The 16,557-nt window shown below is 40.6% G+C and overlaps 1 non-coding gene across 1 annotated transcript; it reads left to right on the top strand.

The window, feature by feature from the left end:
* Positions 1-3,552: 3,552 nt before the first annotated feature.
* On the top strand, positions 3,553-3,695 carry LOC130045628 (U4 spliceosomal RNA). Its single transcript, XR_008795596.1, has one exon. It is a non-coding gene; the product is annotated as a U4 spliceosomal RNA (small nuclear RNA).
* Positions 3,696-16,557: the final 12,862 nt, after the last annotated feature.

Genomic DNA, 16,557 nt, shown 5'->3' with positions numbered 1-16,557 from the left:
CCAGATGGGATGCTGGGGATCAAACACAGGTCCACCCCATGCAAGGCAAATGCTCTACCTGCTGTACTATCACTCCAGCTCCCATGTAATATTATTTTGGGTGCTCCTCACAGCTTGATGCTCCTCATAGCTTGGTGCTTGGGATCATCAGTGCTCTAGAAAATATGCATTGCCAGGGAATAAATCCAGGCCACCAGCCTACAAAGCATGCTTGTTAGCTGATTATTTTTCTGAGTCACTATTCACTGTTCATTGTCATATTTTCCTGATAGTTTTCCAAGTCATAGTCATAGTCGACTATGAAGAACAGTATCCTGTTACCATATTTAGGACAAATTAAATAGTTCTGAATATGCTAATAGCCTGTCTACACAAATCTAAAAATTATACAATTATTGTTATTCTCAAAGATACATAATCACTGCTATGACTACTGGGTGGTAATAATATTTAAATATTTTATAGCTAAAATACTTCATCTCATATCACAAAACTGCTTTTTAATTTCTCTCAAGCAGTTCAGCTTGAAACTTGTTGCCCACATTGAGACCAATGTTTGCCAAATGGTGGTTCCCACCTGTTTTCCTTTCCTTATTCTCTGGATTCAGAATCACAGGGAGGGTCTATAATTGTCAAAGGGCATAATCTGAGACTGAACACAAGCTTAGAAATATGTGAAGCACAAAAAAAGTTGTCATATTGTACCTATTTCTTATGCTATATCACTGTATCACTATATCACTGTCATCCTGTTGGTCATTGATTGCCTCGAGCAGGCCCCAGTAACGTCTCCTTCGTCGTAGCCCTGAGATTTTTAAAAGTGCCACATTCAAAGCTCTTTCAGGGTCAGGAGAATGAGACCCAGCATTGTTACTGGTTTTTGGCGTATTGAATACACCACAGGGAGTTTGCCAGACTCTGCTGTGTGGGCAGGATACTTTTGGTAGCCTGCAAGGTTCACCAGAGTAAGACCTAGATAATAAGATGTTGCGCGACCGTGAGCTTCCAGGAACAGGGTTTTATAGTCTCTGAGTCTTGGCCATTGATGGGATTACATGGCGATGGGGGCGGGGGGCAGTTGGTGGGTGTAATGCCTGGAAGGTGGGGGATCTGGGTGGAGGAGGCCCCGGTCCCAATCCGAGCAGGCTTGGAGACTTACGCCTTGGGTCTCGCACACCTGGGTTCCTCTGCCAGTCCCTTCATGTGTGAGGCTTGTCTGAACTGTGTGGAGAGTGGTCTTAAGCATGGATGTGGCTGGAACCAGAGGTCTTCAGCTGCCGGGGCTCTGCTTGGGGTGGGGAGAGAAAGTCAACCCACCCTCCTCCAAGGGGCCCTGGTGAGGACAGCCAGGCGCGGAGGCAGGAGACTCTGCCTATGCACACAAACTAAATTACAATGTCATGCCTGAGGAGCAGAAGTGTGCAAACTCCATTAGTCATATACTTAGTCCTGCCACCACAGTTCAGTTGTGTGTTAAGGATGCATGGACTTAAGTGGTGACAATGGGGTTAGAGAGGAGGAAGCAAATACAAGACCCCAAAGAATGGGAAACACGAAATCATTGATTGTGCAATGACACTTCAACAGGTTACCAGATGCTAGGGATGAGATGTGATAAAGTGACAGAACTGGTTAGTATCTCTCTTTGCCATATTTTTTCTACTAAAATGTGAAAAATGTGTTTACTGTATTTAAATTGCACTTTATGTTTTCTTAGCTGTACCCCCAAAGACTTAATTGAATTTGGTCACTTAAATATGTGCTTAGGTTAGAATATCTGCTCAAATATTTGTTTAGTTGCTAGGGGATAGAGTAATAGTATAGCAGGTAGAGCATGTGCCTTGCACGAAACAGACCCTGTTTGATCCCCGGCACCCCATACAGTTCTCCAAGCCCACCAAGAGTGATTACTGAGAGCAGTGAGTTCTGCTCACTGCTGGGTGTGGCCCACAAATAAACAGAAGTAAATATTTTTCATTTGCTCAACAAGAAAATGGGTTAAGTAGGTTAAGTATACACTCTTTGTGAAGTTCTACACTAGCATCCATCTGTGGAGTTCTACACTAGTATCCAAGGTGACAGTGTAGGCAGGATCAGGGAGATAGTTCAAGTGGTATAACACATGCCTAGTTTGAGTGATGCCCTGTCCTAACATGTTACTCCTGAGTACCACTGGGGTAGCTCTAGACACCCACAAGACTGTCAGAGACCTCAGCAACATAACCTCAGCATAACGCCTATTAAAAACTGTAGAGAGACCCGAGAAATAGTACAGTGGGCAGGGCACTTTCCTTGCGAGCCACAAAGCTGTATCAATCTCAGCATCCTGTATGGTCCCCTGAGCCTGCAAAGAGTGATCCCTAAGTGCATAGCTAAGAGTTAAGTCCTGGGCACTGTTGAGTATGGTTAGATGAACAAACAAAAACTATAGACAGAGAGGGCTACTATGCTCCAGAATGGAATCCTCCTATATCTCTTTATTTATTTTAGATCTGACCTTGGTTATGATGTTTCCTTCCATTGCTTTTAGGAGAAAGTGTCCACCAGTAAACTTTATGAAACAGAAATTCTCGCTTTTAGGAACTACTAATTTTTTTAAGTGTTCAAACATTCAGATAATCATAGTATAAAGGAAAAACGTTACAAAGTTACTAAACCTTCTTAAATGGTAAGCATATCAGATAAGTGAATAGGGAAACTAGTTTCTATTCAAAGAATGTGCTCTATAGCTGTGTGGTCTCCGATATCCACTGGAACTTCTCAGACTCATTAATGATTTGCATATAAACCATGTTTAACCAACAGGAAGAGAAGACTAAATGGGCAGGCTAGAAAGAAATTACAGCAAATAAGGCATTTGCTGTGTATCTGGCCAACCTGTGCTCAAGGCATAGCACTGATTTTGTTTCTGAGAGTCTCCAAAAGTGAACCCTGAGAACAGATACAGGAATAAGCACTGAGCATCACTAAGTATGGCCCTCAAACAAACAAAAAATAATAATCAACTAAAAGATGAAATGGAGTATACATGTAAAAGTAGAAAGTATAACATTTTCTACAGAGAAAAAGACTGTCTGTGGTGTATGTTACAATATAAGAAAGATATACTTCCCACTACAGAAATGGCACTTATATCATTGTTAACAGTCAACCTGTGTGTTTTCCATAAGGATCAAAATGATCACATTGTTATGAGTAGCATGCAGCAATTCTGAAACTGCATAACTAATGGCAAGTCAGCTGGAACTGGCTTGATCAGGAGAGGTAAAGTAGGTGCATGACCCATTAGTCAGGACACACAATTATGCACATTTATCAGCTTCCTGGAAACAAAAGTCTCTATCTGCATGCAAAGACCCTATTAGGTTGACACTCTGGAATAAAACAGTGAGTTTTCTTCTACATAGTAATGAAATCTCAGCAGAGATGTCCTAGCTGCTACATGGGAGGTAGCCATCTTGGGAGCCTTTTGCCCTTAGCTAGAAGCTATTTGTGAAAGTCCTGATTGTTAGGAACACCCGTACTTCTTACTGACATAAAGAGGAGGGAGGTAGCTTTGCCCAGTGGCAGTATTGTAGCCAATGAGGTTTATCCGAGGCACGATTATTGCTAATTGGAAAAAAAAAAGAGGAGGGAGGCTATTTCTAGAACATTTTACATGGGAGGCACTCCAGTTAACCAATGTGTTAACAAATGGTACTTATGCAGAACCATTTCCGTGGGACAATCTTTATTGACATATATCCTGGGAATTCCCCTGAGTGTCCTCTCAAATTAGAAAAGAATGACCTGACATCTACCACTGGGTGGAAGAGAAGAAAGAATGCGGAATGGAGGATGACTCATTTGGTGAGATACATAGTCTGTGTTACACTTGGCTGTTTTCTATCCATTACCCTGAGTCTTCTGAAATGTGAGTGTTGATATTCTTTAGAGTTTAGGCATGTGAACATATTTTTACCTGCATCATATAGAAAAACATTAAATTAGGAACAGACAAAAAAACATGGACACACAAATATATATGTATGTATCTATTTGCACCCTTATATATGTACATGTATCTGAATAAACTCTATATTTTATATTGAATGATACATTTGTATATATAATATATAATTATATATAATAAATATACATTATAATATATATATTCTCTCTAAGGAGTCTTTTCATTGTTTTGTTCAATACTGTATCTTCACTAATCAGAACAATGTCTGACATCCCAACATGTGCTTATGTTTGTTAGATTTCACGGAATTTACGTTTCATGGAACCAAAAATGGAAAAAGAAATGAAATTCAATATCATACAATAGCATGAGTCTTTAGATTTTTCCACCTGGCTCTATGCTGCTCAGCCATGCAAACTTATTCTGAGCTTCCTTAGGTTCAGGATAAGCACTAGATCTAGGCTTCCTTATATCCTCTCATTAGGAGGCCCAAGACGATTCTCTGGGATAGAAACACACTCTGTTGTACTTTCATAAAAAAATATCAAAACACGGAGAAGTGCTTTGGGGACTATAGAAGAGAGGCTGGGTAGGAAACAGAATTTGAATTCTCACTGATTCTGGAGGAGTTCCACAGAAGCAAGTCACTCTCCCTTTCTAGGTAATGAGAACGACTGACAAATCAGCAGCTTTTCAACTTTGTTTACACAGTCTTGCTCAGAAATCCTCTGTGCTCAATTTATTATGGTACCATGACTTTTCAGCACTGAGAGGTTCCTGAGTTAAAAGTAAGTAAGCTGGGCAAAATGATCCTTATCCCCAGAGTCATAATCTGAACCGGAAGCAGTCTATCCAAGGAACAACTGTCCTCTAGGAAGAATCAAGCGTTATATAGCAATGACAAATAAGCATACATATTATCACACATTTTCCCGACCTGAGCTGGAGAAAAGCAGATATGACAACCAATAAGCCCTTGACCTCTAGGAACAGGGCTCGAAACACTGGAGGTAAACAAAAGGCCTCATCAACAAGCAGCAATGCTCTCTTCCAGACTGATTATACAACAGCAATATCAGTGGAAAGCCACTAGTGTATTTGCTTTGCCTCATTTACTCCAACTTAAAAACTGTTCTTATGTGTTAGTAAGAAGCATACATTCGTACACTCCCTGTGACATCCCTAAAACTGTTCCCAGAGAAATAAGAGTCCTTATAGCTTCTAAAGAGATTCACACACCAGTGCAGTTTCTCTTCAAATATACACATTCATTAGAAAGCCTTTTAGTGACTGTTTAGCTACTTAGATAAGAGTTCGTTTGTTTATTTCTTTTTTGCTTTTGGACCACACCTAGTGGTACCCAGGGTTTACTCCTGGCTCTGAGTAAGGGGTCACTTCTGGTCAGCTCAGGAGACCATCGGGGTGCCAAGGATAAAAACTTGGTCAGCCATGTGCAAGACAAGTTGCACTACACACTGCACTCTCCCTCCAGCTCTCTGATGCGAGTTGTAGAAAGATGATCATTATTTTTTGATCCTTGCATCATGAAGACCCCTTATTGTAAATATATATTTTTAATGTTAAAATTTTTGTTTGGTTAAGCAGCTATAAAAGTTGTCTTCCGAAAACAGCTGTGTGGTGCACAGGAACACAGGGAGAGAACTTGAACCATCTTAGGGATTTTGATTCTAGCCTCTCTAAAAGTGGAAAGGAACACTAGAGGAAATCAAAGCTCACTCCTAACTCTAAATCAGTCTTGCATTTACAAGGTTCAGGCTCCTAAATTTATCTCATGATCTCAAACTAGAAATAGCACAAAAAAAATTCCCCTTGAAAATGAATCAGGAGACCAAGAGAAAACAGTGATTTAATAGAAGGCTACTTCAAGAGAAGCTCAGAGATATAGTACAGCAAGTAAGACACTCACCTTACCTGCAGACAATAAGGTTTAATCACTGAAGCAACATATATTCAGTCTCTCTTTATTTTTCTCTCTACTTTTTCTTTCTCTACATTTTCTCTCTCTACTTTCTCCTCTCTCTCTCTTTCTCTCTCTCTCTCTCTTTCTCTCTCTCTCTCTCTCTCTCTCTCTCTCTCTCTCTCTCTCTCTCTCTCTCTCTCCCCACTTTCCCCTCCCCAACCCCAATAATACAGCTTTGCTCAAGGATTCCTCTGGCTCTTTGCTCAGGGATCACTCCTGAATGTACCATATATGCCTGGGCTCATAGAACTCTGTGTACAATTTAATAGAGTGAATATTTCTTTGGGGTAATCCACCAAGAACTAAGTAGTACCTTCCAATGGCAGTCCAAACTCAGAGTATGACTTTGATGTATGTGGTAACTAATATTCAACTTATACTCACCACCGTTTAATGGGCACTCTCTCAGGATGCAGGAAGCGAAGAACTTCTCTGCTCATCCTAATCCCAAAGGCACTGAGAACCAAGACTATGCCCATAATCAAATTGATATCTTATTTGAGTCCTTTCTAATGTTACAGTCTCTCTGCTATCTTATCATGGTGTCTATAGCTCCACTGTTGATTTAGCTGCTGAAAGCATATCTGTATGTGTCTAACTCAAAGATAGTGTAACTCCAGGATAATACACAGCCAGTATATGGTCCAAGTTTGTACCAACCTTTAGTATACTGATGTTCAAGGGAATAGAAGATGAATATTTAGGAACAGCAATCAGGGAAGAAAGTTTTAGAGTGCCACGGATGCAAACAAAGTACTATTTGAACTGTTTGGAAACTACTTCAAAAATACTACCCTCTGGTTCACAGTTTTACCTGTTTGGCCATGTCAGTAGTGACAAGCATGAAATGCTTTCATGCCCATGATCTTATAACTTAGATCCTAGATGGATTCTCTCTAGGAAATTGAAGAAGTCAGAAGGATATCTAAGAAGTTAAACTCTGAGAAAACCTTAGAACATTATTTTTCAACTGGGTGATTTTGACCTCAAGGAATAAGTGCCAATATCTGAAGACAATTTTTTTATTGTTGTTGTCTAACCTCAGAGGACAAGTTTCCCATATCTAGAGGGTTGAAGTCAGATAGTCTGCTGACAAACTACAATGTCCATAATCCATCTCACAACAAAGACTACCCTGGCCCAAAATGCCACTAGCTAGCAGCAAGGTTGAGCAACTTTTCTTAAAGGAACAAAGCAACACCATTGAGATTGGAGCCTGGCAGGAGGCAGTCCAGAAGGGAATGAGGCTCCTCAATGACTATTCTATCTCAGATTCCCCAGTCTTAGAGGACTGTCTGCCCCCAGTGGAGTCTGAAATATCACTGATTCATCACCAACTATCCATCTCACAATAGGGAGGAAATTTAAGACCAGCTCCATCAAAGGAAGCATAAATCTGCCCTTTCCACAGGCCTTAAAGAAACAGAATTTAATGATCTCAGCAGGGGCCTAATGAGCCAGTGTCCACATCAAAAAGATGCTCCATGTTTGACACGCTTGACAGTGTGTTAGAGGGAAATAGGGAAGAAATAACAGAAGACTAATTGAATGCTGCAGCTGAGCATCCATGGAAGCACTGTCCTCTAGCTAAAGGTTGCTATGCTTCGATGGAGCCAGAGACAGACTCTGCCATGAGGGTGTCACTCTTCTATATGGAAAATATATGACTTTCAACATCACAAAAGCTGGGAGTGTTTGGGAGGCATGATGTGAGTTGCAAGAACCACCCAGCTGTGGCTAATGGTCTGCTTTCCATACACCAGTTATAGGATTCCAGGCGCTTAATAATTCTGCTTTGGGAAGTTGAAGCATTTGAGCTACCATAACAGAGAGGACAGGGTTAGTCCCACAAAGCTAGTTTATCATGCACTTCTCAAATGATCAGGGGCACCTGGCATAACTACCTATTTTTTGGCTGCCCCAGGCCACATCAGAGAAAGACATCAGGAGAGAATATCAGAAAGGAGTGAACAAACATTGTTATAAAACAGCTCCAGATTAGGTACACTGGAAAATTACTGGGATGGGGGAGGAATGGTCAATGGTATAATATAAATTTGCATACAATAATCAAGTCAGATTTGGGGAAAAAATGACTGTCAGCTGCTTGATGACTGTTTAATTAACATGTCTCAGTTTCCATGTATGAACAATTAAGGTACCAAAAGACCACACTGAGCTACTTTGACTAAAAATCTCATTCATAAATTTGATGGGAAGATGAACTAGTATCTGCCTTTATACTTAGCATCATACAGTTCCATTTTACGGAAATTTTTAAGGTACATGATTGAAACCATTTGGTATGACAAACAGGTTGGAAGTCATAGACCACATATCTGAAGGTAGGAGTTTCTGTCAACATCATAGCACTGGGGATTGCTATGGCATCTGGAGCACTTTATTTGTAAATTGACTAATAAATCACCAAGGGGTAAAGCATCCAGAATCTTCATAACATCCTGAGCATCCTCAATGAAGTTGATCTATTTCATCTCCCAAAACTTTGCTGAAATTCTCTTTAATAAATTTAAGAATTGACAAACAAACACTGTCCTCCCGTTGTTCATCGATTTTCTCAAGTGGGCCCAGTAATGTCTCCATTTTGAGACTTGTTGTTACTGTTTTTGGCATATCAAATACGTCACGGGTAGCTTGCCAGGCTTTGCCGTGCGGGCGAGATACTCTTGGTAGCTTGCCGGGCTCTCTGAGAGGAGCGGAGGAATCGAACCCGGCTCAGCCAGGCTGGCTGTGCACAAGGCAAATGCCCTACTGCTGTGCTATTTAAAAATGATAGGAATAAAAAAACAGTAAACTTAAAAAGACTGAATCTGGCATTCAGAGTAAACCCGGCTGACTATGTGAACTTGGTCTAATAGTTTCACCCATCTGAGTTGTTACATCCGTATCTGCAGGTGCAATTCTAGTATATCCTCCACTTTTTTTTAAAGCATGTTAGTATGGAGTGAAATACTGAAGCATAAACATAGAAAATTTCAAGCTGCTACATAAACAAAGGACAGTATGGTTAGTCCTATTATCAAGTATTTTCTAATAAGGGCTGGAGCGATAGCACAGCGGTAGGGCGTTTGCCTTGCATGCAGCCAACATGGCTGACCTGAGTTCGATTCCTCCGCCCCTCTCAGAGAGCCCAGCAAGCTACCGAGAGTATCTTGCCCACACGGCAGTGCCTGGCAAGCTACCCGTGATGTATTCGATGCCAAACATAGTAACAACAAAGTCTCCAATGGAGACGTTACTGAGCCCGCTCAAGCAAATCGATGAACAATGGGAGGACAGTGACAATGACAGTGACAGTATCTAATAAGGTACATACACACGATATGAGATGTGTACTAGCAACAGCTCTTAGTTATTTGTTTATTGTCTTTTGGGGTCACACCCAGTTATCAGCAGGACCTAATTCTATCATGTTGCTTGGCTTTTTTCCCAGTGGTTTTGGGTTCCATGCAGTGCCAAATATCAAACTCTGGCTCGTACATGCAATACCTGCATATGAGCCCTTTCAGCCATGTTTAAATGCAAAAGAAAAGTACCAGACAAGGGAGATAATTAACATAAACATTATTATTTAGGGATGTCTAGAGGTGGATATATTAAAAGAAGTTAATCATTTTAAATGCTAGCGATAATCAAACTATGACTTTTCAACTGCATGTGAAAATACTGGAACTAAAGTTGACCCTGGGAGGTTTCTTATCTGAAATACAAATAAGTAGTTCAATGGATCACTTTTTCTATTGTTCTGTGGAAAGTATGTTCCAGTTAAATATTTTGGACAACTTGAAGCTAGATTTGATAAGCTGTTATTAAGTGAGACTAAAGAAGTCATAGGTCAGGAGAGCTGAGGCTAATTCAGAGAGATACGGAAGAAACAGATTCTTAAGGAAAAATGCAAAGGAATTTAGACTTTCCAAAGTTCTCTGAACATCACCATTATTGAAAGCAAAAGGCATTGCATTTCTGAAATGAAAAGAAATGAGGAATGATTGTGTCAAGGAGTGAATAGGTTTTTTCCTGTAAAGTTTAACCTCTTTACCGAGAAAGGACCTTTACACTTTATCCAACTTCATGGCAAATTCATAACTGCCATGGATTTTTGTATTCTATTAAGAATGCAAAAAATAAAGGAATACAAATTTATGGTATAACTTATTATTAGGATTTTAGTTTGATACCAGTTAGAGGGCTGGAGCAATAGCACAGCGGTAGGGCGTTTGCCTTACAAGCAGCCAATATGGCTGACCCGAGTTCGATTCCTCCGCCCCTCTCGGAGAGCCCGGCAAGCTACCGAGAGTATCTCGCCCGCACAGTAGAGCCTGGCAAGCTCCTCCTGACGTATTTGATACGCCAAACACAGTAACAACAAGTCTTATGATGGAGACATTACTGGGCCCGCTCGAGCAAATCGATGAACAACGGGAGGACCGTGATGGACTGTGATGGACCAGTTAGTGGAGAGTCCCTAGCCTGAAATAAAGAAAGTTGGGGCTATCAACTTTGCTATAAGAGTAAAGGAGTTGACCTAACATGGGAGAGGTTCATTTACAGTTCTTCTCTGTGCTGCCATTTCTGTTGGAAATAGATGGTCAGGCCTTACTGACAGACTTGTTATTAGATTCAGAGATTTTCTGATGAGCTAGTTTGTTATAAATTTATGGCAGGTGTAGCAAGCAATTCAATAATATGGAAATGCTGTTTTACCTCACCCAAATAGAAAAATTAACCACAACCAAAGTTTATTATGGTAGTTGGGTTTTACTAAAACCTTTTTTTTTAACCTGGAAAATAGTCCCGCCCAATCAAGTACTGCCTAAATGGAAGGAACCTGATAAAGTTGTCTTCAATATTCCCACTTCTGTAAAAAAAAAATAACACAATTTCTAGCTGTTTGTATCTCCCCAGGATAAAATCAGTTCCATCATGTCTTCCACTTTTGTGCAAACTCTGACCGAGAGTGAGTCAAACTATTATGATTACCTTATTGGGATGTAAAACTTCTCTTGAAGAAAATCCAGCACTAAAAGCGAAGTTATATGTCTGTTAACTTTGAAAATGTCTTTATGGGTAGCCAGTAAAAGCAGAAAATAACAAAGCCTTTTATAGCAGACTAATAAGCATGCAAAAAAAAAGAAATAAAAATTTATGGTATAAACAATAGTGTCTTGTTTCCTTAAAGACTCTGCCCTTCTTGGGACAGGAAAGCTTTTCTCCTTCAGGGTCAAATATTTTCAAAAGTTTCCTATTCTATCTGATTTGTCATTCTCCCCCACCATCCCCTTTTTCATTGACTCACTGTGAAATACAGTTACAAACCTTTCGTGTTTGAGCTTTGATCATACAATCATCAAATACCCATCCATTCACCAGTGCACATTTTCCACCACCAAAATCCCCAGTATCCCCCCCTACCCCACGCCATTCCACCCCTTACCCTGCCTGTGTGGCAGACAAATTGCACAATAGTCTCTCTCTCTACTTTGGTTACATTCAATATTTTGACACCAGTCCCACCACCAATCAAACCTGCCAAAAAGGTAGTGCTAGACAATTTGTTTTATATTGCCTGTTATGGATAAAATACAATCTTGTGCAGCTGCAACAGTGGCCGCACATTCTAGGAATTCTATAATTGTAATAATTAGGGTCTGGAGAGATCTTTGGAGGGAGCTGCTTGGTTCCAGGACTCTTGTGTCTCTGGATCATGGCTGTGCGGGAGCTTAAGTAGCCAGAGTGGTGGGAGGGAAAGGAAGGAGAAAAGGGCCGACTTCTGCCCTGTTGCATGAGGCCTGGAGTTTCCTGCCACTGCCACCATGTACTTAGAGCTTTTGTTGAATTCTAGAAGATCGAGGCTGCTGGGATTCCTAAGGGGCTGGCGGAGGGATGGTACCTACTCCTATCTGGAGTGGCTTGGAAAAAGTGGCCTATTGAAAAATCTGGAGGTATCTCAGCAGCAAGTCACTTGGTTCCGAGACTTGTGTGTGTGTCCCTGATTTGTCTTTCAACAAATAAACTATTGCCTTGGCCTTATTAATAATTAGTTTGCATGATATTTTACTCCCTTATATAGAAAGTGCCTATTTGTCAGCATAAAATTACAGAAGACAGACCTTTGCCTATGTACACCTTGAAGATATAAGGGGGGGGTTGATATAGCTAGGGATATTGTTCTATTGTTCACAGATATATAGGGATCCCTAGTGATGAACTTCTGGGAAGCAATAGAATTTAAGAAAATCCCAGACCATATTGTAGCCAAAGAAATGAAGAATACATCTCTTTCAGATGCAAATGCTGAGCTCATGGAAATGGAAACTCTGAGCCCCCACCCAGATGTAGAAACCCAGGTCCCAACCAGAAAATTGTGGAATTCCTAAAGTTAGAGAAAAGCTATAGGAATCCATAGATTGTGCTAAATATGAAAGGATCATCAAGGGTGTGAGGCTTTTCCTGAGATAACACCCATATTAACATTTACGAACACAGCAACTTCAAAATACTTTGAAAAAAATGTATATACCCTTCCTCTGAACTGCAAGTGAACGTCCGAGTTCACAAAGCAGTGCAGAGATGCTATAAAGTAAGACCTCAAAAAGAGAAGAGCAGCAGTGCTGGTAGATGAGGCAGAAGCTGGGAAAAGCATTCACAATGCCCACCTGTCCTTCGCCAACTATAAGACCAAGGTGACTGCCTTCCGACATCCTGATGGATCTCTCACATCTTCCAGAAGGGCAATGAAGAAGATTATCCATGACTTCTACTTAGATCTCTTCGATAACCATGTCCATCTGCCCACATACAAAATTCCTCAGAATGGATATGTCGTTCCCAACATTCTCCCTTCCGAAATCTGACACGCCATTTTGTCGGTAAAGAAAGGAACAGCACCTGGCCCAGACAAGGTCAGACCTGAACACCTGAAGAACCTACCATCAGTACTCATCAATACACTGGCTCTGCTCTTCAGGCGCTACCTGGCTGAATGCAAGGTTCTGTCCCAATGGAAAACCAGCAGGACTGTACTACGATACAAGAAGGGAGACATCCATGACATTGGCAACTATCGCCTGATCTGCCTATTACCTGTCATCTACAAGCTGTTCACTCGAGTCATCCTGAATAGGATTTGCAGAACACTAGATGAAGGACAACCATGTGAGCAAGCTGGGTTCCGAAAAGGATTCAGCACCATCGACCATATCCACACGATAACCAAGCTCATTGAGTTTACTTGGGAATTCAAAATGCCTCTCTGTCTAACGTTCATTGATTTAAAGAAGGCCTTTGATTCTGTTGAGACAGAACCAGTCATCAAAGACCTAGCCAATCAGGGCATTCATACTCAATACATCAGGATCGTCCAAGAGCTATATTATGGATTCACCACCAGGATTTCACTATTCTACAAAGAAGTGATCATCAATGTCAAGAGAGGGGTTCAGAGGGGTTCACCATTACACCAAAACTCTTCAGTGCCACCCTCAAAAACATCATGCGATGACTGGAATGGGAAGGAATGGGAGTGAAGATAGACAGTCAGCAACTACACCACCTCTGCTTTGCTGATGACATCATTCTAATAACACGAAACATTAGCCAAGCAGCACAAATGCTGGCCGACCCCAACCGTGAGTGTGGAAAGGTCAGACTACAGCTGAATTTCATGAAGACAATGTTCATGAGAAAAAATCTCGTTCCTGACATTCCATTCACTCTCAACACAATAACCATCTCTGAATGCAACAGTCATGTGTACCTAGGTCGAGAAGTCAACACGACGAATGACCTGGCACCTGAGTTGCACAGGAGGAAGAGAACGGCTTGGAACTCCTTCAAGAGCATCGAAGAAATAGTTAAGAGGACAAAGAACCTCTGGCTTCAGGCACATCTCTTAGATTCAACTGTTTTTCCTGCATTAACATACACCTCAGAGACCTGGGCCCTATGCAAAACAGGATGAGAACGCAATCCGTGTCTCCCAAAGAGGAATCGAAAGAGCTATGCTTGGAGTATCACGTTGCACTCAAATGAGAGAAAGATTCCGGAGTTCCAACCTCCATCAACACTCAAGAATAAGGGACACTGACTCATTTGCCAAGGCGTCGAAAATCAGATGGGCTGGAAATGTAATGAGAATTGGAGATGACCACTGGACTAGCACTGTTACTTACTGGATCCCACAGGACGTCAAAAGACCTTGTGGCCGCCCACCTACCTGATGGTCAGACTTCTTTGTCAAGATCCTGAATGATCGGTTTGAGGGTCTTCGTGTTCCTAGAACCAACAGACAAAATTGGACTACAAAAGAATGCAACAGGGACGAATGGAGACATTACTGCTGCCTGCTTGAGCAAATCGATGATTAACAGGAAGTCAAGTGATCAAGTGATCATCCTTCCTCCGAAAATGATCAAGTGATCAACCTTCCTCCAAAAATCATTCTTTTAATTTTTCCACTCTTAAGAAACCTTTGTTCTTTCTAAAATACATATCTTTCTCTTCACAACAGGAAGGAAGGAAGGAAGGAAGGAAGGAAGGAAGGAAGGAAGGAAGGAAGGAAGGAAGGAAGGAAGGTTAGCAAGTGAGCAAACAAGCAAGCAAGCCCCACAAGGGAGTAGTCAAGATGTTTTCACATGTTCTTCCTAATATACTTGATAAATGTTTAATAACAGTAATTACTGAGAATAGTAAACTGAATGTTACTAACCAAACTGTTGGAGATATACATCTGTGTGAGCAGCCTTGTTATCTCCAGCAAGACTCCTCTTGTATCGCTAGTGGCATGATGAAGAATACATTGTAAAAGCTTAATTAACATATAGATTTCTATTTTATTTTGGTGTGATGCTTCATGTTCAGAGCCAGGGATAAAACTAGGCTTCCTGTAAAGTGTGTACTTCTGCCCTCTGAGCTATCACTCTGGCTCCAACCCATTGAATTTGTAATCATATTGAATTGAAAATCTGGACATCCATTAACACATATATGTGAATCTATATGAGTATAAATGTATATATATATATATATAGGCTTAATGTATTTATCTATGTAATATTGACATAGAGATATAGATGTTAAGACTACGTGCATTTGCTTTCCCCTGTAACCTCTAAAATGTACGAGTAAAAATCGATACCAAAAAGAAAGTAGACATAGCTGTACCTTAGGTGCTTCTTTCATTTCATTTGACCTTCAAAGAACACTTTGTTTAACCTTTGAAACATTTCTCTGGAGAGTCCCATCACCCTTATGCCAACTTCTACTTTTTTTTTCCCTTCATCCAGTGGCCCCAAGGCTGGCTGATTTGTTCTATACGGGCAATTACACCCAAGCAAACCTCTTCTTCAGGTTCATTTGGTAATACGCCACTGGGATTTTCTCCCCCTGCTTTAAAATCAGACTCCCTCTAAGTTCACAAAAACTAGGAGACCCAGTCAGTGGGCAGTGGAAATATCTACCTGCTGGCTTGGCTTTTGACTCTCCGGTCTTGAGCTTGTTTGTAGGCAAAGCACAATACTGACAACAGTCAGAATCTAAATGTTTCCCATTGTTACTAGAGGCACAGGGACTGCTCCAAAATGAAAAGAAAAAGAGCAACACATATGTGATAAAGTAGTCTTCCACACAGAGAATCACAGCATTGCACAATTTTATTTTCAAACTTGATGCTTCTTATAACTGATGTCTTATTGCTGTTTTGTCTTCTACATGGTGCAGAAAATAAAAAATGGTTGCTGCACAGGGAATCTGGATCAGCACAGACAGCTCAGAGGAACTATTCAGAGGACCTTTAATTAGCTTAAGCGGGAGAGAATGACATAGCTCATGACAAAAGATTGGATTTTTCTCTCCATTTAAAAAAATATATACATGTGAATGTACTGAACCTACAGTAATGTAAATTCACATTTCTGTATGCAGCATATTTTACATACATTTTAATGAACCCCACTGGGCATTCAGATTCCTTTGTTAAGCTGGCATTGAACTAAAATTAGGCCTTCCCTAAATATCAATCCATAAATTGAGTGTCTAATGATGGCCAAGCTAAACTGTTGTCCAGCTTCTAATACAGCCTTCCTGTTATTTGCTTATGCCATTTTCTAAAACTTCAATCTACAATTTGGCCTGGTCAATATGAAAGGTATTTTTCATAAATCACTTCTATTTCTTCTAGAAGTTCTTCCTGCTTCATTTAGTACACAATAAATTTCCCAAATATGGGTGCTCATTATTCTGTGGGTTCAATTCAGATCATTTGTCTTCTGTTCTTTCTCTCTAAGCTATAAACAGCATCACCCCCTAACAAGCACACAATTGAGCTCCAAAGAGACCAACATTGCTCCTGTTTCTCTCTTCAGTGCTTAACAATACTGAATGCTTTCCCCCATACAAAGGAGTAAAACGTAAATATGTTTGTTCCTCTATGTGAGTGGGTGAGTTATAATAAGATATAAAAAAAATACATTCAAATGTAACATACTTAGTGCCCAGATCAGGGAGGAACAAGTGAGCATGGTAAATCTTCTATTCGGTTGAGGCTTAAAAAGAATAACCATGGTGGATGACAAAAAGAGGCACATGGAAAGCTATAGAATTCTCT

This window comes from Sorex fumeus, unplaced genomic scaffold (assembly GCF_029834395.1).
Source record: "Sorex fumeus unplaced genomic scaffold, SorFum_2.1 ptg000128l, whole genome shotgun sequence".
In the NCBI taxonomy this organism is placed as follows: domain Eukaryota; kingdom Metazoa; phylum Chordata; class Mammalia; order Eulipotyphla; family Soricidae; genus Sorex; species Sorex fumeus.
The sequence above is the reverse complement of the archived record's forward strand: the minus strand, read 5'-3'. Positions and strand labels throughout refer to the sequence as shown.